Genomic DNA, 25,704 nt, shown 5'->3' on the forward strand with positions numbered 1-25,704 from the left:
ACATTTAATGAACAGCTTTAAAATGTTTATGATCAATTGCAAATGAGCAATGACATGACAAATGCCAAACTGTTTATTTCAAGTAACAAATTATCTTCATCATTTACTTTCGCATTCAACTGAAATTCAAGGACAAGTTCTGTTTCCTGTTTCTGGAAATACACATTTGACATGCGCAATGCAGACATATTACGTAATCGGCAGTTTCAGTTTCCACAAAATCATTTACTTCCTCGCCCGGCACGAAGAAACTACTTGCAATTCAAAGGTAAGATTTAATAAACACTAATTCTTAAAATAAGATAAGTTCGACTAAAATATAATTGTTTGTTTTAATATTCCTTTCAAGTTAGTGTGTAATTTAAACAAATTTTATTGGCAATATGTACAGATATTAATAGATAAATACATCATTTGTGCATATATAGGCCTAGTCCGTAAGTATTGTACTGGCCCCGCTTTCACTAACGTTCTCAGTGAGAAAATTCTCAGCTTAAGATTTTCTCAGAACTGTCTGAGAATTGTCTCAGCTGAGAAATTTCTCATGTTGGCTTTCACTAAACGTTTTCTCAAGTCTTGAGATTTTTCTCAGCTGAGCCGAAAGTTTTAAGACATAAGCGGCCAAACATCCAAGGAGCCGCGTGAACTTTCCCACGAACACGAGTGTGTAATTGGGGGCAGTGGATTTATTCATTTATTAAGACGAAATGAAGCGTTGAGAAATGTTCATAAACAACATGTACAGTTTTGGGATATATCCAAATTGTATGTTTGTACAAAGATATGGCAGTGTATTTTCAATATTATAATTAATCTGTCACTTTTGAACCAATCAAACACACAATTGAAGATACTACGTCATATTGCATGTGTTTTCTTTACCAAATATGGGATTAGGTAAACACAGCCATATGTTGTTATACACTACGTGTGACAATTTTATGTTATCGGGCATATGTTTATGGGAATCAGATATGCAGCCGTAAGTATACATTGTTTTGTGATTCACATATTAATTACCGCAATTAGTGTATTACTAGTAATAAAAATTTTATCAATAGCATAGAGTTAAGATTATCTGATATTTTTTGGAAAGATATAAAAAACATTGTACTTAAAATGTTCAACCAATATTTTAGATCAAATTATGAAATGCCATATTTATTTATAAATGAATAAAACTGTTGTCAACTTATAAAAAAATTCTGTTAACTTTAATAAATTATTCGAACTTAAATATTTTTCATTGTCTTTGTGTCCATCAGTTTTTCTGCTTATTCAATCATCATGCTATTTGCCACTTGCTAAATGTGAAATATCTAAAGTATAGATGTTAATAGTAAACAGCACTGCAAAATGCAGAACAAAATAGTTCCAAATGCTTATTAATGAGTGATTACTTATAAACAAACGGGTTTAATAACTTTTATCACTTGACATGGCCAGAGACTGAACCCACATCTCCCACTGAGGTGGTAGGCCCTCTACCACTTGCCTACTGAGGCCGTTGAGGCAACAGGACTTGATTACTATAAAGTGGAGATTTTTAGTTTAACCCTTTCGCTGTCAACAGAAAATTCAAAAATGCCAAAGTTACGTCAATGACGTCGAAAACTGTTACAGAATCCTGACGTTAGTGATTGCGTTCCGGTTAATTGATGCGTTAATAGAGTTTGTTTTGCATGTGGTAGAATAATATTTTTTTTTTATATTTTAAATGAAACTTTCATAAAACTGATCATAAGCAAAAAGTTGCATATGCTTAGTAGTAGATAGATGTGGAAAAAATGCATAGTTCGGCAATTCCAGTTTACTGGATTTTCAACGTCAATCTCCCATAAACTTTATGGAAAATAACATATAATTTTTCTGTGTTGTTAAATATTCTAGTTACAAATCAAAATCACGTAAAGTATAATGATGCTATAAAAGAGGAAGAAATGAACTTGTGCGAAAATAAACTGTTACTGAGAAATGAAAAGCATAATCCGTTGGAAGACATTGTCTGCTAGACAATACACGATATTAAACTAGCATTATTTCGCTGCCAAATAAGCTATCAAATGTAAAAGGTAACGTTCAGGCTAACAGGGTCAATGCTTAGATCTGTTATGTAAACTTTTAGAAACTGCCATGTTTTACGAATCAAAAGCAAATCAGTTGTGGCTGCGTAATGAATTACAGAGACATATTGCCACCTAAGAATGAACTACTACTTCCCAAACCTTTTATCCAAAATATGTCTGTTTTCAGCAAAATAATTGCCCTTTGAATGTATGTATGTATGTATGTATAAGTTTTTCATATTGATTAAACACCACCTGAAGTATTTATCAAGATTATTTACTAGTGCGTTCTAGATCAATATATCATTTTAGCGGCGCTCATACAAGTAAATGGGGATAATAAGAACAGAGTTACCTCTGGTTATCTCCACAGAGGGCGCTGGTGAAATAAAGGGTAAACATTATCTCGCCTGACCTTAGATTTACTATAGAATGTAGTAGTGATTCTGCATATAAACACTAATTAATTTGTAATTTCCTAGGTATTTGACCCTAAACACTAATTAATTTGCAATTTCCTAGGTATTTGACCCAGAATAAAATAAAATCTTAGAAAATAATCAAAGAAATACTTAAATACATTTATTTAAAGGACTTTTGATTAGTTCATAGATGAAACTTATAAGAATTTGATTATGGTTCAGTATTGTTGTGTACCACTATGTAAGGGTTATGGAGGAACTCATTTTCCAAAAGAACAACATTTAAAGGATTTATGGAGAGTAGCAGTAAAGAAAGCAGTTCCTGGGAATAAGACAAAACTGTGGCAACCTAGTAAACATGATATTGTTTCAAAATATTAAGATCTGACTTGCCAAAAACAAAACTTAATCTTGGGTCAAGGATTACATTTGTGTGCTTCAACATAGCTAATTTGAGTAAATTCCACAGATGTATTGTTGGTAAACTTGCATAACTATTATCGTTTTGCGCAGAAATACCAAGGAATATGAACTATTGATGCCGGGCTGTTATATATTTATTTCAACTACATACAATTATTTATCAAATGCATCGTAGAATTTCATAGACTGAACAGCATATTGTACTGCAAATGTCTAATATGGACTTTCTCTACATATGAATTAACCGCAGTTGTTGACACTATATCCCGTTTGCTTTTCAAATTTCTTAATTGCTGTTTTTTTCATATTGCTTCACAATTTAGGGAAGTGGATCCGATGGTCTGCTTGCAGTTGACGAAACTCTTCAGTGTGCCAGTCTGGATCCAGAGGTTCTGGTAGGAGAATAGGTTCACCCATGAAGTCTTGATTTCTGTCATATGCTTCAAGTCTGAAAGTAAGAAAAAGATAGACACCATAAATTCCTCAAACAAGATATAGTGCTAGCATAAGTCATTAACCTGTAAAATGTAATCCAAAGGGCTACTCTCCAGTATTATTGCTTTGTATAAGCAACACTAAATCTACAAATAATGAGATGCAATAAAGATAGCACCAATAAAACTTGCAATGCACACCATGGCCTACATGTAAGACATTGCCTCTGTGTACTGGTTTCTCAAGGTTTAAATGGAATAATACTATTTGTCTGAGATTTATTTAATTATAACAACATAAAAACATACCTTGTTAACAAATTTTCCTTTCTGCCTTTGATTGATGCCCCTCTTTTTATTAATTCTCTCTGTCATTGTACGACTTTCCATCCAAAATATTTTTATTTCTCCTCAGAATCCATTGCAAAGTGTAGTGAGATAAGAATCTGGGTCAGCATTGTTTACCCATTATTTCACTAGCGCCACCTAGCGAGTAGCTGGCTTATTATCCCCATTCTACACGCCAATATATGCGTTCGTTTTTCTTTTGCCTTTAAGGATGTTGGATACGTTTCAGGCCAATTTGTTCTACAATTAAGAATTTTTTCATACTTTGCATGTTTGAAGATCTTAAGTATATATTGCATATAAAAGCAAAAAAAAAAAGGGTAGGTCACCGAACTCCTTTTCATTATATCGGCCATTTTCTACACACACTGTCAAGACAAAAGTGAAATTTGAAAAACCTGGAAAAAATGGGGGTACATTTCAAAACACAAACAATCTTTATCAGTTGTAAAATAATTGTATTTCCAACAATTCAGTTTGAATATGCTCTGAAGTCAGTATGAAATTTTAATGATTTTCACATAATACTGTGATTCATTTTCACAAGGCAGTATAATTACCCCACCCACTTTTCCCCCATGAGACCAGTACTTGTATCAGTCTAAAGATAGCATAACTTTATTTCTACAATTAAGACTTTTGAAATATTTTTTGTATTTATTGTGTCTCAAAATTGCTTCAAAATAAGGGGAAAAAATTGGGGGTCACCGAACATATAAGAGAGATATTCTGTATTTTATCATGAAAGTACCAACATTTTAGAATATTGGGGTTGGCTGGCAAATAAGCTATAACTACAAATATTTTCATGAAAAAACAACAACAAAAAACACCTAAATAATATGAACACATGTGCAAAACATAATTTTAAATAACAGAATAGTTCCAAACCATTTACATGAACATTTCATCATAAAAAACAGATGTAATATTACCCCACCCACTTTTTTAAAGTTAAGCATGAATTATATAGCATTGTTAACATTCTAGCATGAATATTACTAAAACAATCTTCACCAAAGTAAAAAAAAAACAATATGCATGGCTACATAATTTGGAATGTGTTGCATTATGGGGATGATCCGACCAGTACATCAAGAGTAATGTGCCCCTGATATAGTAAAAATGGCAATATTTCCCATTTTTTACAACTGTATCCTTTTTTTTAGCTCACCTGAGCACGAAGTGCTCAAAGGTGAGCTTTTGTGATCGCCCTGTGTCCGTCGTCCGTCGTCAACAATTTGACTGTTAACACTCTAGAGGTCACAATTTTGGCCCAATCTTAATGAAACTTAGTCAGAATGTTACCCTCAATAAAATCTTGGACGAGTTCGATATTGGGTCATCTGGGGTCAAAAACTAGGTCACCAGGTCAAATTAAAGGAAAAGCTTGTTAACACTCTAGAGGTCACAATTTTAGCCCAATCTTAATGAAACTTAGTCAGAAATTACCCTCAATAAAATCTTGGACGAGTTCGATATTGGGTCATCTGGAGTTATAAACTAAGCCACCAGGTCAAATCAAAGGAAAAACTTGTTAACACACTAGAGGTAACATTTTAGCCCAATCTTAATGAAACTTGGTGAGAATGTTACCTTCAATAAAATCTTGGACGAGTTTGATATTGGGTTATCTAGGGTCAAAAACTAGGTCACCAGGTTAAATCAAAGGAAAAGCTTGCTAACACTCTAGAGGTCACAATTTGGCTGTATTAATGACTGTATCTTCTTGAAACTTGGTCAGAATGTTAATCTTAATAATCTCAAGGTCCAGTTTGAATCTGGGTCATATAGGATCAAAAACTAGGTCACCAGGTCAAATCAAAGGAAAAGCTAGTTTACACTGTATAGGCCACATTTATGACCCTATCTTAATGAAACTTGGTCAGAATATTAATCTTGATGATCTATAGGTCAAGTTTAAATCTGGGTCAGGTGGGGTGAAAAACTAGGTCACTAGGTCAAATCAAAAGAAAAGCTTGTTAACACTCTAGAGGCCACAATTATGATTTTATCTTCATGAAACTTAGTCAGAATGTTAATCTTGGAGATCTTTAGGTCAAGTTCGAATGTTTTTTTAAAGAAATCTTGAATAAACTTATAGACAATGTGTACGGCCATAAGGTCTTGCAAGAGCTAGATTTCGGGCATTATCAGACTAGTAAGTCCAGAGTTATCTGTCCCTGTTATATAAAAAATTGCAATATTTGACATTTTTAATGCTCTAGCTTGAACATTTTCATAACAATTTAAATCAAATTTAATGGCAATGTATATGAGCACAAGCTCTTGGAATAACTCAATTTTGGGTGTGATCAGACCAGTTTGACAGTAGTAGCTTTACTATTAAATCCTTAGAATGTGAAAGACAGCTAGATTTGATGCAAGATTATCTCGGAGACCAAGAAGTTAAAGTACTTAGAAACAGTGGGTGTGTGTTAGCAATTGTTAGAAAGAAGTTTGTTAAAAAAGATGAAATGTTGAAAAAAAAAAAAGCGTAATGATAACAATAGATGGACGTGGAAGATTAGTACATATGGCAAATGTAAGAATTGACACACCATACTTGAAGGGTGAAATAGAAATCATGGTTTTAGAAACCGTTACTTGTGATTTGGTTTTAGGCAACATAAGTTCCGTGCTAGATAAATCAGATGAAAAATGGGTTGGTCGTGATGCCTATAAGGTAGAAGCAAGGACACAAATGTAGCTGCTGTAGTCACAAGGGCTCAGGCAGAGAAGGAGAAGAAGCCTATCAATCCTGTTAAAGTACCTGTAGTTAAAGAAGTTGAGAATACAGTCAAGCTTTCATTGGCCAGGCGATGTCACAAGGTTATGTCGTTTATACGATATTTGCCAGAAAACAGTACCAAAGGGTAGAGTTCAAAAGGTATCGTTCGCGTAAAGAGAAGTTCCAAATTCCAGTACAGGATTTTCGCCATTTGAATTGTTATATGGTAGAACTGTTAGAGGTCCAGTGCAGGCATTGAAAGAACTTTAGACATAAATGGAAGTCTCAGAAGCAAGGAACACATATGTATACGTGCTAGATCTACAGAACAGATTAGAGGAGACGTGCATAATTGCAAAGGAGAGCCTCAGCAATACACAAGTAGAATACAAGTATCACTATGACGATAAGGCAAGGGCGCGACGTCTTGAGCAAGGAGACAAAGTTTTAGTTATCTTGCCTACATCTCACAACAAACTCATGTTGCAGTGGAAGGGTCCACTTTAAGTAGAGGAAGTTGTGAACAAATTTGATTATAAAGATTTTACCGCATACACTTTTTGAAGAAATGAGAGATGATATGGTCTGTGCAAGTGTAGCAGTTATAGAAGCAGAAAATGAAACCAAAACTGGTATAGTTCACGATAAGAGTCTACTGAACTTAATAAATATCAGTGGTACAGAGACATATGAAGATGTCTGTGGAAATGAGCAGTTGTCGAGAGAGCAGAATGCAGAAGTGTATGCTCTGCTTGAAGAATTTGAAGGTATATTCACTGATTTACCCGGTACAACTGACCTCGAAAAACATACGATTGAGTGAGTTGACTGACGAGACACCGATACGTGTAATACACTATACCTTATGCAAAGAGAACGGGCGTCGAAAATGAAGTTAAGAATATGTTAGAGGCGGGAGTCATAGAACCGGAAAGCTCAGATTATAACTCGCCAGTTGTTCTTGTGAAGCAGAAAGATAATACAAACCGCTTTTGAATAGACGTCAGACGTTTAAATCGATCTTTCTAAAGGTTATTGGTGGATACTAACAGAAGAAAGGCATGTGTCAGCATTCTCCAGAAGGTAGTTACCAATTTAGAAAAATGCCGTTTGGAATGGTTAATTCTGGGGCAACAATCGAATGATGAGAAAGTTCTTGGCTGGAATAAAAGATCCAGATAACCATGTCCACGATACCCTAACCTGCGAGAGACACGTATTGATGATGCTGAGAAATGTATTCACCAGAATATAGGAGGCACAACTGACAGTAAAGCTATCAAAATGTATGATTGGGTATGGTAATATTTCGTTTAGGTGATGGCATAATGCAAATGGGAGAAGATAAGTTGGAAAAGATATGTAATGCCTAGAAACCTGAAACTATAATGCTGCTTAGGTCATTCCTTGGTTTTGCGGGACACCATAGAAAATTCATAGGGTTGTTTGCAGAGATCGCCTCCCCTTTGACAGACCTTACAAAGAAAGATCAACAAAATATTCTGTAGGCCAGACCATGAAGTCGCATTCAGGACACTGAAGCAGTTATTGATTGGTGCGCCGATATTACGTTTGCCAGACTTGTCCAAACAATTTGTTTTGCAGTGCTTTGCTTAGGATACCGGGGTTGGAGCAGCGCTTCTCCAAAGGTTCGATGACGGGTTGTTTCCTATTGCATATGCAAGCAAGAAGCTTTTGAGAAGGGAGAAGAACTACTCAGTAAAAGGGAGGGAGCCTAGCTATGGTTGTCGGTATTAAAAAATTCCACAAGTACTTGTATGGACAACAGTTTAAACTGCAATCTTATCACGCAGCTTTTGCCTACATTAAAAATGTTAAGTTGAAATCGGTCGCATTAGGAGATGGGCGTTGTTCTTGAAGAACTACAAGTTCCGAAACGAGGCTGTCAAATGCACCGATAACGTCCGTGCAGGTCACCTGAGTAGACTTGATACCTGAGGGGTTCATGTTGCATTATTCTTTGTATTTTGGAAACACTGAGTGTATTCTTGAGTGGTGGGGGAGCTATCAATTTTGTTGCTTGTTGCAAAACGCAGCTAAACCATCTGTTGTAAATAATATACTGTATACTAGCTTTAACAGCAGAGAGAAAATGTTTATCTGTATTTACATGTTGCTACATTATAGACTAGAGTTGTTAAAAGATACGCTGGAATTTTATATAATTTTCAGTTCAGTTTTGTTCGCGCTTTAGCAATAGAAAGAAGTGACATGTTATTCATGCAGTTTTAAAGTTAGTTAGAGACAATTGGTGGCTCGATTATTGAAATAAAGGTGTTTCTTGATATGTTTGTTGGAGATTGTTGGCGTACATTTCATTTTACATACACAAATGTAATTGTTGATTTGTTCGTCGAATATTCCTGTTGTTTGGTTATTTAATTGTGGTTTTGTTTTCAAGTTGATACTTTGTTGGCGGTTGGAATTATTGGTTCTTTTGTGAATTTAATGTATATAAGTTGGTTGCTTTTTTGAATTTTTCTATTGATGGGTTCCTTTGAGTTTTAGAGGTGTATAAATTGATTTTCTGCAGTTTGGTTGTGAATTGTGTCGAACATACATTTCGAGACTTATTGTTTGGTTTTGAATGGTTCTTGGTTAAAGCTTGTGCTGGCCGTGCCTTGGGAAATCTACCCTTACCTTTTATCTTTTGAAATACCTGCGGTATTTTTTTTCAACATAATATGCCTGCGTATATGCGATAAAGCTTTCCAAAAAGAGGTGCAAATTTAATTATATTGTGGAAAGAATGTTTTTGGTGTGTGTTTGATCTAGGTGTAAATAGTACGTCACCATACTTACAGTAAGTATATAATGTAAATACAGTGAAAAATATACATAAAAACTATGAAAAAGTACACACCCAAAAAAATTAATAAGAAAACAATAAAGTGCTAGTTTCCAAGGTAAAGATTAGCCATAGTCGGGCGGCGCAAACTACCTAGTTAACAGTTGGTAACGCCTCCCTCGAATCCTGACACACCGTTTATGTCGCAAGGTTGATGTTAAATGCCCCTACCACCGCAAAATGTCGCAAAATCATCTGCCGCTAAATGCCGCACCTTTAACGCTAAAAGTCGCAAGAATTTGTCCACCGTGTTATGTCGCAACACCAACACTAAATGCCGCACTGTCTATTCAAAACTAAGACATTTATTAACAATTCATTGAGCTCTTTAAAAAAATTATTTCGAGTAATAAACTTTAATCTTCAATAGCAAAATATTGTTGTGTTAAGCCCGACGGACATTGCTTGTACACTTTTTCGAGGGCAGCAGACGTAACATGTAAGTACAAATGATTAGAATTTTACTAATTGCTGGTCCATATAGAAACAAGAAAGCTATGATGACCCTTGATCGCTCACATGAGCTTCACAGCTTTTTAAATTTCCACTAAATGAATACGGGTTGGAAAGGACACAGTGTGCTTGTGGGTATTGGGTAGGGGTGGGGAATGATGACACAGGAATGTAAGACACAATACCAAGAAATGCTTATTTTTTAGGTGAAGGGGGTTAATGTGTTGGTATGGGGATGGTAGAATGAGGAGAATTTTACGGGCATGGAGGATGATGATGTGATTTTGAGAGGCAAAATGAAGAAACTTAAAATTAAAGATTGTATCAAAGTGCCCGCTCGTACCTGAAAAAGATCGGAGGGGCACATATGATCTTCCTCCGACATTAAAGCTGGATAGTTCCTTTATGACTTTAACTGTGAAATTGTAACAAAGAAATAGAACCCATGGCAAACTAATAGGAAATCATTTGTTTCCTACAGCTGCACTGGTACAAAACACAGGAACACAATTTACGTAATTGCCTGCGGGTATATGATACGTGACACGGACAGATTTAAATCTCTCGTATGCACCACTTTATATGCATAGGCGTTATAATCAAGAATGGTGCAGTTTTGGCGTGGAATAAGTAGTATATTAGGAGATGAATCACAGAAACATATTTCTAAAATAAACTCCGTCTGCAGTGAAGTTAAAACGGGCTGAACACCATAAATGTGTATATCAAATACAAATACAAATACATGGCATTTATATAGCGCAAAAATTATAAAATATTCTATTGCGCTTTACAATTACGTAACACACATTTAACATATATACATACAAAATATGAACAGGATTCTAGAACTTAGATTTAAAGATTTGGACATATATAATTACTGTATTATCAAAGGCAGAAACACGAAAAAAACATACATATGGGATTCGTAAAACAGAAATATATCCACAATGTTTCTCCAGATGGGTGGGATACTTGAAAACATCAGTATTTGCTTGAAATTCATAAACGGTTACTGCAATAATTTATAAAATGCTTCTTTAACTATTTGTTATGAAATACATGCATATGAATGAAGAAATGACACTAATATTTCGTTTAATTAATTTTATTTTAAATAAATTATCATTGCTTTGATTAATTAAAATATAAAGGAAGCTGCTGTTAAATTTCACCTTATATTTGAGTTTGGTTTGGATTTCTTTTGAGGACCTTTTTCCTGTATTGCATAAGTAACTAAAGAGTCATCAATGAAACTTTATGTTGGAATTAGTTTAAGGTTCTGACATTATTTCTAGTATTTCAACGGTCTTGTTCGCGTTACTCGCAATTTGAGATTGATTTTCGTTCAACATATTAGGGTTCGATCCTTATGTGGACATATTATGTCGATCGCTTTTGATAATTTGATCTAAACAAATTTGTGTGTGTCCTAAACATACTTCCGTACTTAAAGACATGTAACGTGTTTCTCAACTTAAATAAAGGGATTTAGCGATTGTTCAGAACCCATGTTCGTCTACATTTGAAATTTAAAACATAAGATTTGAATTTAAGTATTGCTAAAATGTATTTTTTGATTTTATACAATTTTAATGAAATTTTTGTGAAAACATGATTCTCTACATCAGGCAACTGTGATACATTTTATCAGAAAGGATACGTTTATATATTTAAAGCCCATGTCTATATTCTGACGTTGAACGTTAATGAATACGGACAATTGCGCAGAGCAAGAACTTTCTTAACGACAATACGACACGATGCACGAAAAGAAAAAGCGACATCGCTTCGTGTGTCGAGCGTCGTGTCGCATTGTTGTGCTCCGTGTTGTGTGTTGACCGTCTACTCCTCTAGGTCGAAGCACGACTAGCGATACAACGCGCAACAGAATTAAACGGCGCGAGACACGACGATCGACAAACGATACGATGGGCGACACTACGCGCGACAGAAATATAACATGAGCTAAACAGGACTCCTCAAGTTTAGACTTAAAATAGTTTTAGTACTGTGGAGAGTATAAGAGAGGCTCCTACTTGTAGATATCAAACCAATAACTAAGTATGGCGCGGCACCATTGTAATCCACACAATGCATTCTAATGCATGCACACATGCACTCACTCGCCTAATCTTATCTCGGATTCAAAAATATTGAAGGTGATATCTAAGTTTTAAAGACTGTTAATCTTACCTTATTATTTCTTCCTTTTTTCTGTGCGACATTACGCGTTGAAGAAACGACATATAACGGCGGACAAATTATTGCGACTTTTAGAGTTAAAGGTACGACATATAGGGGCAGATATTCTTGTGATATCTAGCGGTGGTTGCGACAATTAACGCCAAGCTTGCGACACTTAATGTTGGTTGTAACATTACACGATGGTGCTACATTTAACGGTTTCGCTTTTGTAGAGTCTTCACTGATGATGTTGGAATTTTCCCCTGACTTTTCACAAATACACCAGACCTTTTCAGTTACTTCTTTTGTTGTTTTTATCTTCTCCGAAACGGGAAACGGAATTACAAGGTTTACCGTGGGGACTTGTAAATGAGCCGCGCCATGAGAAAACCAACATAGTCTGGCGCAGTCTGGTCAGGATCCATGCTGTTCGCTTTCAAAGTCTATTGCAATTAGAGAAACTGTTAGCGAACAGCATGGATCCTGACGAGACTGCGCGGATGCGCAGGCTGGTCTGGATTTATGCTGGTCGCAAACCCACTATGTTGATTTTCTCATGGCGCGGCTCAAATGCTAAAAGAAGATTAATATAATAGCTATCACAATTCTTTTTCTCAACATAATATATTGGAAGATCAGGGATTGGGTTGGTCTTCAATAAGAAGACAACTTTCTTCAAATATTCCATTTATACTTAAACCCATTCACTCACATCAAGCATTACTACCCTTACATGGAGGCCATATCTCGCTTTTTACGGCGTTGTCCTTGCATTCGAGCTCCACGTCACGATACACGGTAATCGACACCTGGTCGCTTATGCAGTTATGATTCCTTTGCATCTAATTTATCGGCAAGCATTTCCACTAACGTTTAAGGACCGGGCCTGCAACACTTTCATTTTTGTCGTGTTGGGCAACCTGTGGGTTTCAACTTTTTCTCTTTTATTAAGTTCGATTAAAAAGAAGGCACCACTAGCCAAACGTGGGTGATGCTCAAATATATAAAAAAATTGTAAAGTGAAGCCAGTCCTATCATGTTGTTTGGAATAATAATAATAATAAAAAACAGGTCCGATTGAGTATGTTCATTAGATGTTAAGAGGCAAAGAAGTGTGCAATACGCCTAGCATCGGCTTAACTGGAGTTCTTTTAAAAGAGTTAAGCTAAGTCCAAGTACAGGTGGGTACTTTTAGCTGCCACATGACACTTAAGAACGCAAACCAAATAATATATGACCTTTATTCTCCGACACTGGATATGTAGTATCTGAAGTTGCTTGGCATCTGGGTTTTTTGATACATTTCATGTAACTGTATACGTTTTGTTTTGGGTGTTTCATTATGATCACATGAGCCGCGCCATGAGAAAACCAACATAGTGGGTTGGCGACCAGCATGGATCCAGACCAGCCTGCGCATCCGCGCAGTCTCGTCAGGATCCATGCTGTTCACTAACAGTTTCTCTAATTGCTATAGGCTCTGAAAGCGAACAGCATGGATCCTGACCAGACTGCGCGGATGCGCAGGCTAGTCTGGATCCATGCTGGTCGCAAAGCCACTATGTTGGTTTTCTCATGGCACGGCTCATATGTCCTTAGTCCGCCCTGACGTATACTATATTGAATCTCCAGTCTCATTCGCACGTATATGAAGAACCAATTGCGCTGGTATTTAATACTAATGCTTGGCCAGCAGAAGCATTTATCATGAGTAAATCAAAACTAAACAGTTATTATATAAAACAATACTCACATTTAAAGACTTATCAAAAAAAAAAAAAAAGCAGCAATTAAATGCACACATTTATGTGATGTGACAAACCCATACACTGTCATACCAAATGAACATTATACACAGATATCAGAACCTATTAGCCCCAAAGTCACCAAAATAAAGAAATAAATTTAGAACCAGTATCAACCAGCATAACTCATGAAACAAACAGACTAGAAACGAAACAATAATTATGCTGATGTCATTTTAATACAATGTTAGCACACACATTTAGACATAATTGCTTATCTGACATGCAAATTGATACAATCTAACAGTAGTTAAGCTCTACTGATAATTATTATGAAAAAAAAAATTGTACGAGAGGTGACAAACCTAACTGAACCTAAACTATATAATAATTATGCTTCAAACGGTACAGAATTTCTATTCTTATAAAAGATATGAGAAATTATTACATGATTTAAATCTTCTCTCTTATATACTGTGTTATTAATATAACATGGTTTCGAAGATAAAAGGTAACACTATTCATATAAAATAAATCTCATGCAACCAATGACTTCGTATACAATTCTACAGTGACATGCTCTTCACCTAAAAATTTAGATCAAATATTACTTATGTCAAAATAGGTATGTGCGAACAGTGTATCTAAATAAATTTCATATCACACTTGATAAAATCTAGCCTGGTACCCGACTGTATATCGAGAATCATTCTCTCCAAACAGCCGTTTATGGAACGTAGAGAGTAAACACGGGCACCAGTCTAGATAAAATCTAACTTCGTAGTATCTCTGAACTGTAAATATAACAGCAATTATCTGTGGGAATTATAACAGTTCCTTTATGATTAATGGAATGTGCAACGTTAGACGATTCCAAACAGAATGTACGTACATGTATTTGTTTGACGGAGAGACGTCAGGTCTTATTTCACGTGATGACGTATATACTTTAGCAGTGGCTTGAATGTTTAATATAACAACTATCATTTTTTAGTTTATTGTCTTTTGAAATATGTTTGTGTCAAAGTCATTAAGAACAATTTAAGTGCACCGTTGTTTCTTTTTATTCTGTGGACCTACGTTTTGTAAACGATGCAGAGTAGAAGAAAAAGGTATTCTCACAATTATGCAAGGAATGTTTCGTTGATGTCTTAGTTAAGCTGTCTAGACTATAAACCATACTAAAAAGCAATCTAAAAATAAAGTGCAAAATTGAAACAGAAATGAAAAATGTCAGATTCGAACCTATATGCAAAAAGTTGAATTTTAGTGACAAGCACTGCTTGTTAACCATCAAGCTGTGTTGGAGTCAGGAATTTTATTTCTTTTCAATCTCATAATTTAATAGTTGATCTAGTTGATATATTCAACTATTCACCACTAACTGAAAGATTGTTACAATGGATCTAAAACAACAAAAACTCACACTTTCTCAGAAAACGTCATATTATCATTTAACATCACTGTCAAGCTATCGAAAGCAATAAAACATACAGTAAATTTGCCAATCATATCTGATTTTCTTTAAACCTATTTTTGATATTGTAGGAGCAGAAATGGCCAGTAGTAGTAATGCTAAGTTCGGCAAAGATTGGACGTACAAGATTTACTTTGACAGTGAGGCTGACAGAACATACGCTGGTAAAAACTACGAAATTGATCATGAATATCTAATTGATGATCTGTCATCACGTGTTTATAAAGAGGAAAAGATAACAAGGGTACATGCCTACAAACATCGGCTCAGTGCAGTGCAGATAACTGATTACGTTCTACATCATATGTACGTAATATTTGAAACACAACGTTCTTATTGGTCAATTGAAAAGAACTCATCAGGAATTACGATCCAAAGAAGCCAATATCTTGATGCTGTGCTAAAAAGGTACAGGCAGTCTAATCGAGTGCGTGGAATGACACTGGTTGCGACTGATAATGGGAGACGCGGAATCTTTGATTTGATAAAGTGGCTGCATGATTCACAAGAGCTGAAAAAGGAGTATAACGTTTTAAGCAGTAATTGTCAGCAGTTTGCAAAGGCTGTTTTTGACTACGTCGCAGAAACAAAAACATTGCAAATAGCTACTTGAATGGTACAAAAGGCAATAAAAAAAGAAAAAAAAAAAAAGAAAAAAGAAAAAAAAAACGCATAAAAAGAATAGTTAAATGATGCAAAAAATACTTAATTATTTTATAAAATCTAGTGCATTTATTCCGAGATAACCGATATCAAACATAAAGTTATATTTTGTTAACATGCTAACTAGACATGGGCGTAGGAGCGAGTTTAACTTTGGGGGGGGGGGAGGGCAAACCTTTTCGGCCGGCGGGGGGGGGGGGGGGGGGGGGGGGCAGGCAGCAAGGTATCCCTGGTGCATTATTCATGACAAAGCCTCAAAGCCTTGTACAGGGGCCAAATGGGCGGCAAGGTATCCCCGTTGCATTATTCATGACAAAGCCTCTGGGGCCAAATGGGCCATAGGCCCCCTCAAGCCTCTATGTTTTACAAACAGATGTTATGACAGCCGAAATTAAAAAACACCAATACACCACGGGGGGCTAAAAGTGTCCTGTTGCAACAAAACATACATGATTATTTTGCCAAAAATGTGTGCTATGCGCGTCTACGTCAAATGCTTTTAGGATGTTCTTGACCTCACATTCCACAACGCCACATGTGGCTTACTTAAAAGCATTTAAAATGTAGTGACTTCCTCAAATTTTCAAGTTTAAAAGGAAAAAGGAATATTCTTTATTAATATTTTGTTATTTTAATTTTGATTTTTTTGTCGTTATGCAGGCTTTTTTCATTGAACGGCCAAAATATATTTTCAAAATGAAAGAAGAAAAAAACTACAATCTATGATATGTTCAAAAGTTGCAATTGAAAATATAGATATGGCGCAAAATAAGTCTAAGAGAGTAAAATTTGTGAAATAATAGAATGTTCTGTGCTGAACCTTTATATACTTACCTAAACGAAAGAGAAGATTCCTGGTTACAAAAAGGTAATCTAAAAGTAGTTAAAATAGTTAGGAAATGTATACAATCATGGGCGTAGGAGCGAGTTTAACTTTGGGGGGGGGGGGGGGGGGGCAAACCTTTTCGGCCGGCCGGGGGGGGGGGGGCAGGCAGCAAGGTATCCCTGGTGCATTATTCATGACAAAGCCTCAAAGCCTTGTACAGGGGCCAAATGGGCGGCAAGATATCCCCGTTGCATTATTCATGACAAAGCCTCTGGGGCCAAATGGGCCATAGGCCCCCTCAAGCCTCTATGTTTTAGCAATCATTGAGTTATTTTGATGATACACATATGACTAGGCACTGAACTGTCTTAATCAGTCATTTTATGTATTGTTCTAATTAAGTGTGCCATTTTTTTACATTCTTCTGTTGAAGCCCTGGACATACAATCAATTAGCACTGCATTTGTCTAATTGTGATATAAAGTTATGGAAATATCATTTCCCTTGAATGGACAATGAAAAACAAAAAAATACATAACGTTTACATGCGTAAACAGGCTTAATAGTTAGGCCTACATAGATTTTGCAGACGCTCAAACAGGAACTGTAGCGATTGCGCTCATTGATATATCATTGTTATAAAATGTAATCAAACAATCCTTGGCGTGGCGCGTACATATTTCAGTACTGACACTACGGAAAGAGACAAGTCAGAATACAAGGGAAGGCCAAATGCAAATCAGAAATCAGGTTGAAAAGAACTATATGATGCTAAGTAAATGTTAGACTACAAGTTATATCTCTTTGCTAAAATATTGGGGGGGGGGGGGGGCAAACTACTACAGTTTGGCCCCCCTTTCCTAGCTTTGGGGGGGGGGGCCTGGCCCCCGCTGCCCCCCCCCCCCCCCTGCTCCTACGCCTATGCTAGACGGAACTTCAAAATGTCCTCGAGATAGCCGGAATTTTGAGATAAGGGAAATCTAGATTTAGAGTTTCTACTATAGTGGCTTTTTTTCCATTACAGATTTTTTCTGCTTTTATTTTACTTAAATATGTGCGTTTAAGTCGTTAACATATAACAGATTTTAGCTGTTTGATTTTTTGCAGTTTTTTTTTTTAAATTTTATATGGGTTTTCTTCTTGTTTTTTTTTCAAAAATGTATACTCGACAAAAAAAAGTTCTGCAACAAAACATGTTTTATGCTGTAACTTATTTATTACTTAACGTACAAGTATAATTCATATATCAAATAAATGTACAAGTCAGTCTTAACAAAATACTGAAAACAGAATGAAAATTAAATTACCGGTTTCGGCAAATTTCATGTTCAAAGTTACATAGGGTACCTGATCAAAAGTTGCACAATTGCTGAGTGAATTTCAATAGTGCGTGTATCCACCATTTTGTGCATTGCATACAAGCAGACGACTCCTCATTGAAAACACAAGCCGGCGGATTTTCTGGTGATATTGCATTTTTTTTTCAGGACGACAATGCCAGACCACATCGTGCCTGAATCGTTGATGATTTCTGAACCAACATGGAGTTCAGCAGATGCAGTGGCCACCAATATCACCAGATTTGGCATGCATTGAACCCTTGTGGGACATTCTTGGGCGTGGTGTAAATAAAAGAATTACAAGACAGACAAGACTTGCCGACCTGCCCAACGTTCTGCAACAGGAGTGGGCTCTCATTCCACAACGGAAAATCCGCCGGCTTGTGTTTTCAATTAGGAGTCGTCTGCTTGAATGCAATGCACAAAATGGTGGATACACGCACTATTGAAATTCACTCAGCAATTTTGCATCTTTTGATCAGGTACGTACCCTATGTGACTTTGAACATAAAATTTGCCGAAACCGGTAATTCAATTTTCATTCTGTTTTCAGTATATTGTTAAGATTGACTTTTACTTTTATTTGATATATGAATTATACTTGTACGTTAAGTAATAAATAAGTTACAGCATAAAACATGTTTTGTTGTAGAACTTTTTTTGTCGAGTATATTATTATCTAATATAATTATAGTAATGTTGGATACAGGTAAGAGTTAATTAGGATTTATTTTTATCTACATTGCCAGTACAAGGGAGAAATAAAAACAAGTTTGGCAATGAATGTGATATTTAAACTCAAATGTAAATGTGGCAATGGGAAAACAACTCTTTCTTCTTGGTGAAATTAATGTCATTGGCCAGGCATAGATCTCTTAAGCGTAAGAAATTCACTCTTAGATACTCGTATTAGTACTCAAAAGCAATACTTTCATTGTATTTTTTCTCATTATAACTGTTATAACACTCCTCTAGTTTTGTTCCCCAAGTACTAACATGATGAAAAATATATACTTACAAGATTGATTAATTCTATGATATTCTACTAGTATATTTATGATAGTAAAAAATCATATCCATACAGTCATGTGCTATCAATTATTAGTTTAAAATCCCTTCACAGGCTCTGAATAGCCTAGACAAAATTGACTTTTGTTGAATCTGTAAGATTGTGGTTTTGCGCGAGCTGTATTTACTTCAAGACATTGGTAAGCATTTGGTAAATTTGCTTCTTTACACAGTGTAAGTCCGCTAAAAAAGAAAGGCTTAGTTCCCAGATCGATACAACTTACAACTTAGAAGAACCAGCTTTACATACAGACACTTTGATAATTGTTTTACTTGTTTGCCATGTCAGAGGTAGAATTGTTTCAAGTTTATGATCAATAAAACATTGCGCCAAATGTTTGCAGGAAACACAACTTTCAACATTATAAACACTTGTTGTATTTAAACATTCTGAAGTTGATGACTAAATAACAGTTTTGTCATTTCTTACAGAACATTTGAATAGTTTTGCTAAACAATTTCTCTTCGGTCGGAGCAGAAACCATGGCTCTCATATCATTAGGACACCGGGCACATTTTTATGCAATGTCGCCAGGCATATGTTTGTTTTTTTGACAACACAGAAAAGACGTCATTCGACTGCCAGCTATTTCCGGAAGTAAATACAATGAAAGAAGACGAATTAAACTTGAAAATGAAAGTCGCCTTTGCATTCGTCGGTAGTAAGAGGTCACGTGCAGGGGTCACCACTTCAAAATGTATGCCCGTGGACTTCTTAAAATTTTGCTAATGGGGAGTCAATTTTCAGCATTTTCTAACGATTTGAAAATACCCGGGCTTCAGCACGATATGTCAGCTTTTCATCTCAACTCGGAATAAACACAAATTCCACAGGGGTCCGAAACGGAGCTAGGGTACCTTGAAATTTTTGGAACTTCGTCAAATCACTAAGAAGGTCCTTTTTGATGTTGCCTAAAAGTGTCAGTATATTGAAGTGCTGCAGACCTAAACATTTCAAAACTATTATCAAAATGAATTTCTTATAATAAATGTTAATTCTACGGAAGCGTGAAAGAGCCATCAGACGCTTATACGTTTTATTACGTTACAGGTGCGGAAAGGATATATATATATACAGATTTCCTAAAATGAATTTTTAATTGCTCTTTTTTGTCTCAAACGTCTGTTTTCGTACAAACGTGTCAAAAATGTCGGAAAAAAAACAACAACAAAAAACACACTAATTTTTTAGAAAAAAAGAAGATTTTCCTAATATGGCAATTGTTAAAGTTTATCACAATTTTCATCGAAGATTTTATGATTTTTTATATACAGGATCATATTCTGATTGTTTTACCATTATTCTCTGTTTGATTGATTGTTTGTTTGGTGTGACTGTTTGCAGTTGTTTACTTTATTCCTAATGTATGAAGAAGATGTTTCTATAATGTACATTGTACTTTGTTGAAATTTAAAGAAAACTTGTTCCTAGTTGCAAAGTGTTTTGTCATAATTACGTTTGAATGTATTCAATTTAAAAATATTCCATTCACGGTATAGCTATGAAAGATTTCGAAAAAAAGATCATCCCTATTTCATAAAATTTTTGAAATATCTTCAAGAACAAAACCATATACTAACTTGTAAGGTTAATACCTAGCTATAATTTAGTTCCTGTGTGTGTGTTTTCTTTTTCGAAAGAATGTATTCAAACACAACATTCATGATATATTTTTGGGGTCAAAATAACTACTTTTTACCTAGACCACTTTTATTTTAGTTATTTTTTTTAAGAAATTCAAGAAATGCTAGATATTTAATTATCATGGTAATGGCTATTTGATATAAATAAGTTCCGCAATTGTTCTAGTAACTAACTTTCCAAATATGATAAGCTGAGACGTATATATAATAAAGAAAGCTTTCGTGTGACATTTATCATTTGTTGAAGTAGAAACTTTGATATGTTTGACATATTCAGTCAAAACTTGCTTTAACCAAAAGTTCATACGGCATACCAAATCAAATGCTAGGTTATAATGTACCGCTTCTGGTTTAATGAGATAGTTTGCCAACTGAACCAGAAGTGGCAACATACCGACAGATACTTGTATTGTTTTAGGAGCTGTTTGGAGACTAATCAGGAGTGAAATATTAAGAAGTTATAATTACTTTTGTATTTTTTCTTCTTCAAAAATCAAAATCATTAAACAATATTATATGGACAACTTGTATAATTGAGATATAAATATATAACTTATTCGTGCTTGGTGTCATCAAAAACTTGTTTCATTATTTACACATTTCAGAGTTTTTGTATATATTTTGCATAAAACACAGTTGCTTCACCGTGTCTTATTCGCAAACAATTTAATACTGAGGTACAAAAGGCAAAGCGTCGTCATTGGTATGACCTTCAAAAGAATTTGTTGGACGAATGTAATGTTGACCAATCTCGGATTTGGAAGTCGATTGGCAAAATTGGTATCGGTAAAACTAATAAAAAAGAATATTCCAAACGAGGTTCATTAGATGACGGCTCTCTGTCCTCAGATGGTAATGATGTTTTATTTAAATGGAATTCGGAGTTTATTTAGTTCTCTGTTTTACAATCCCAACTTAGATTGTAATAGAGATTATAGTTTTACCAATACAGACGATGCTAGCCTTAGTTATAATAATGATATATCTGTTTTTGAAGTAAAGAATGCTTTTGAAGGTGCAAAACGTGGCAAGGCTAATGGAATAGATGAAATTCCTACGGAGTCATCGCAAAATGATACATTGGTTATGTTTTACATGCTTTATTTAATGTTTGTTTTAATAATGGCACTGTGCCCTCTATATGGGGAAGATGTATTATTAACCCTATTTATAAATCAGCTAGTTTAGACCCTAGAAACCCTTTATCATATATAGAGGTATATCTTTATCTTGTTCTGCTTATAAATTGCATTGTTCCATTTTAAACGAGAGATTAAGAAAATGGGCCGAAGATAGAAGATAACAATATAATTGTTGATGAACAAAACGGGTTTCGCAGAAAGAGACGTACCATCGATCATATTTCTACACTAACAAGCATCATTAATACCAGGAAGAAGAAAAAACAATCTACATTTTGTGTTTAATAGATTTTAAGAAAACCTATGATTATAATAATCGTGATATGCTTTGGAAGAAAATGTTTAATGTTGGTGTTAAAGGAAAAATATTAACGGCTGTACAATCTTTGTATACATCTGTCTCATCTTCTGTTAAAGTTAATATGTTACATACTGAGTTGTTCCCTGTTAAGTCAGGTTTACGACAGGGATGTATCTTATCACCTTTATTATTTAACATGTTCATAAATGATCTGGCATTATGTTTGAAATCACTTGATAAAGGTGTAGAATTTGGAAATGAAAAAGTTTGTGTTTTATTGTATGCTGATGATATTGTATTGTTAGCACAAAATGAACAAGATCTACAACTTCTGTTAAATGCACTTAATGATTGGTGTAGTATAAATGATATGTGCATAAATTGTAACAAAAGTAAGATTGTGCACTTTCGCCCTGTATCTGTTTGTAAAACATCGATGCAATTTACATGTGGTAATGATACATTAATGGTTGTTGATAGATATTTGTATCTTGGTTTGGTTCTTCATGAACATCTAGATTATAATATTACGACGAAGGTTATAGCTCAGTGTGCAAGCCGTGCACTTGCTCTGCTGACTGCGAAATGTAAATCAATTGGTGAGCTTCTGTTTGATGTTTTTACAAGAATGTACGATAGTTCTGTCTGGCCTTCTATTAGTTATGGAGCTGTCATATGGGGTTACCGTTCTTACTCGTGCATTAACGCGGTTCATTATCGGGCGATTAGATTCTTTTTGGGGGTCGGTAGATATACTCCAAATGTTGCAGTCTCGGGTGAAATGGGATGGGTACCTCCAGAAATCCGGCAATGGAAGTCCATTTTTTGTATTGGGCACGACTATCAACCATGCATTATCATAGAATGAATAAACGTGTTGCACTATGGGCTAAGTCTTTAGCATGTAGATCGTGTAAAAATTGGTATTTTATTGTCAACAATATGTTTAATACAAACGGTTTACAGTAATATGTTGATATCGAGTCTACAGTACCGAAACAAACTTTGTTAAATAAAATTGTGAATATATTATATGACAAATTTAAGGTAGATTGGTTCCAGTCCTTGAACAGAGTCACGGGTCTTTCTGGTCGAGGCAGGAATAAATTGCGTACTTATCGCCTCTTTAAAGACGATTTTAGTACGGAATCTTATTGCCAATTTATCATGTCGCCGTATCATCGTGCTGCATTTAGTAATTTCGATGTGGTGTCGCACCTTTACATATCGAAACCGGACGTTATGAAGGTCTAGAAGTACTTGACCGGAAATGTCCGTTTTGTGACAATGTTGAAGACGAGAGTCATGCCATGCTTGATTGTTATCTGTATGATGATTTAAGACAGTCATTATTTGATAAAGCTGTAAGTGTAAACTATGACTTTCTTTCTATGTCTAATTTAGATCAATTAGTATTTCTATTCACAAACCAATTCATGATTAGAAATTGTGCCAAAACCTGCTACAGTATTTTAAGACGACGTCTTTTATATATTTGTAAATAATGCCTTTTCCTCTCTTTAAGCTATGTATTCATTTCATATACTTCTAAGAAGTTGTTGCTAATTAGTTCATCAGATCTGATCGAGGGTGATATTTGATTTTCTAAACTGTTTCTTATATGCGCAATAGTGCTTATTTTGAAATTCAGTGTTTTATCCAAATTATTTTGACTTTATTTTACTGATAGATTAGCAACTGCTCCTTAGGTTTAATCTGTAATATATATTTGTAATATATAACATTATTATGAACGATGGTTTTACCTATGAGATATGTGAAATGAGAGAAATATAAAAGTCTCTAATATTTCTAAATCAGAATGGTTACATACATATGTTTGACATGTACATATTTCTGTTTTGTGTATTATTGTATTGTATGTAATTGAGACTATAACAAAGAATAAATAATTTCGTACTTACAATTGTTTAAAATTACTTGCAATTGAAAGTTCTTCAGAAGCATAGAAGATAAATTAAGATTGTTTGATTGAATTTATTAATAAAAAAAAACAATGGAACGTGCAACACCTCTCGTCCCCTAGCACCGCTTACAGCGGAACTGTATTATACAAAATTTAATGTTGCATGAACTTCATGATCTCAAAAACCAGAAAATGTAACAATACTGAGTATATTAATAAAACCTTTATATAAGTAAAGATGTATTTCTAAAGTTAATTTGACATATAGCCGGAAACATCTAGTTTTAAGGTGTGTCAAAATCAGTATTATTAATTATTGCCTTTCTATATAAGAATAAAATAATATAACTTGTGGCTTCCTTACTAGCACTCAATATTGTTGAAATTTCTGATCTTTTTGTCTAACCATAATGAATTACAATGGGCAATTTACCTAAATGTGTATGCCAGTCAGCATAAATTATTCGAGCACATGGCTTTCCGAAACAACTGGAGAAGTCCGATTTGCATGTGGATCGGAAATTGATGAATGTCTTTACTTTATACAAAATTTCACTGATTAAGCCGGTGCCACTTGGGATAGGTGGGTGTGGCACATTACATTACCTCTCTTGAACAAACTTAATCAAATATTTACTGTACTTGTACAGAATTTTCTACAGGATTTTGTACTTTGAATATATTGTAATGTTTTGTTGTTTTTGAAGCCTTACCTTGCATGCCTTAAATATATATTGCATATTATCAGCTTGTTGATGAATCATGTGTAAAAATAGTTAGTATATCATATGCATACAGTCACTACTTATGAATAAATATATACTACACTGTTTTCTCGTTTTCTCTTTTATACTATGTGGTTGCTATATAACATTTTGCTTTGATATTGCCTCTCCATTATAACGTTATAGGACTGTTCGAATGTTTTTTGCCCTCACTTTGAATGGTGGGACCATATAGATTTGGTCTTTTCCGTGCATCTGTCCGTCCGAAACAAAATGGTGATGCGCCTAGCTCAGAAAGTATTGTATATAAATTAATGAAACCTTGCATCAGTCTTTATCATGATATAAACTTGCGCACCTCCTATTTTTCATCTGGCTACGCCCCCTGTTTAAAAATGCACATTTTCAAGTCGTGACACGCCTATCTCAAAAAGTATTTCATATAAATTGATGAAACTTTGCGTGAGTCTTAATCATGATATAAACTTGCGCACCTCCTATTTTTCGTCTGGTTCTTATAGTCGAGTCCAGATTTCAATAATTGTGAGAGGTACAGGCATTTTGTTAGTATTTGGTCACATATACTTTTTTAGTATAATTTGGGTATGCTGAATTCAAAAATATATGTTGGCCATCTGACAAATGATTTTTAGTAGGTCAAAATGGTGGAAAACAAAATGGCCGCCAAATTAAGACATTTCTAATATAAATATGTAATAGTATCGCAATAATCGCCAATTATCCAAAAATATGTGGAGTTCTTTTTCAAAGTTATGTGTAACATAGTAACAGATTGAATTAACAACACTTTTTCAAATATAAATAACTTTTAATCTAAATATGTGTTCCTTTAGGAGAAAAAAAAAACATTTGAAAACCCACTCTATCTTGACCATTTCGCCCAAAAGAT

At 34.8% G+C, this 25,704-nt stretch overlaps 1 long non-coding RNA gene across 1 annotated transcript; it reads left to right on the forward strand.

Moving 5' to 3' along the window:
- On the forward strand, positions 1-24,901 carry LOC123548356 (uncharacterized). Its single transcript, XR_008371468.1, has 3 exons — positions 1-268; positions 15,230-18,469; positions 19,488-24,901. It is a non-coding gene; the product is annotated as an uncharacterized LOC123548356 (long non-coding RNA).
- Positions 24,902-25,704: the final 803 nt, after the last annotated feature.

The sequence above is a fragment of the Mercenaria mercenaria genome, chromosome 6 (genome assembly GCF_021730395.1).
Source record: "Mercenaria mercenaria strain notata chromosome 6, MADL_Memer_1, whole genome shotgun sequence".
Classification (NCBI taxonomy): Eukaryota; Metazoa; Mollusca; class Bivalvia; order Venerida; family Veneridae; genus Mercenaria; species Mercenaria mercenaria.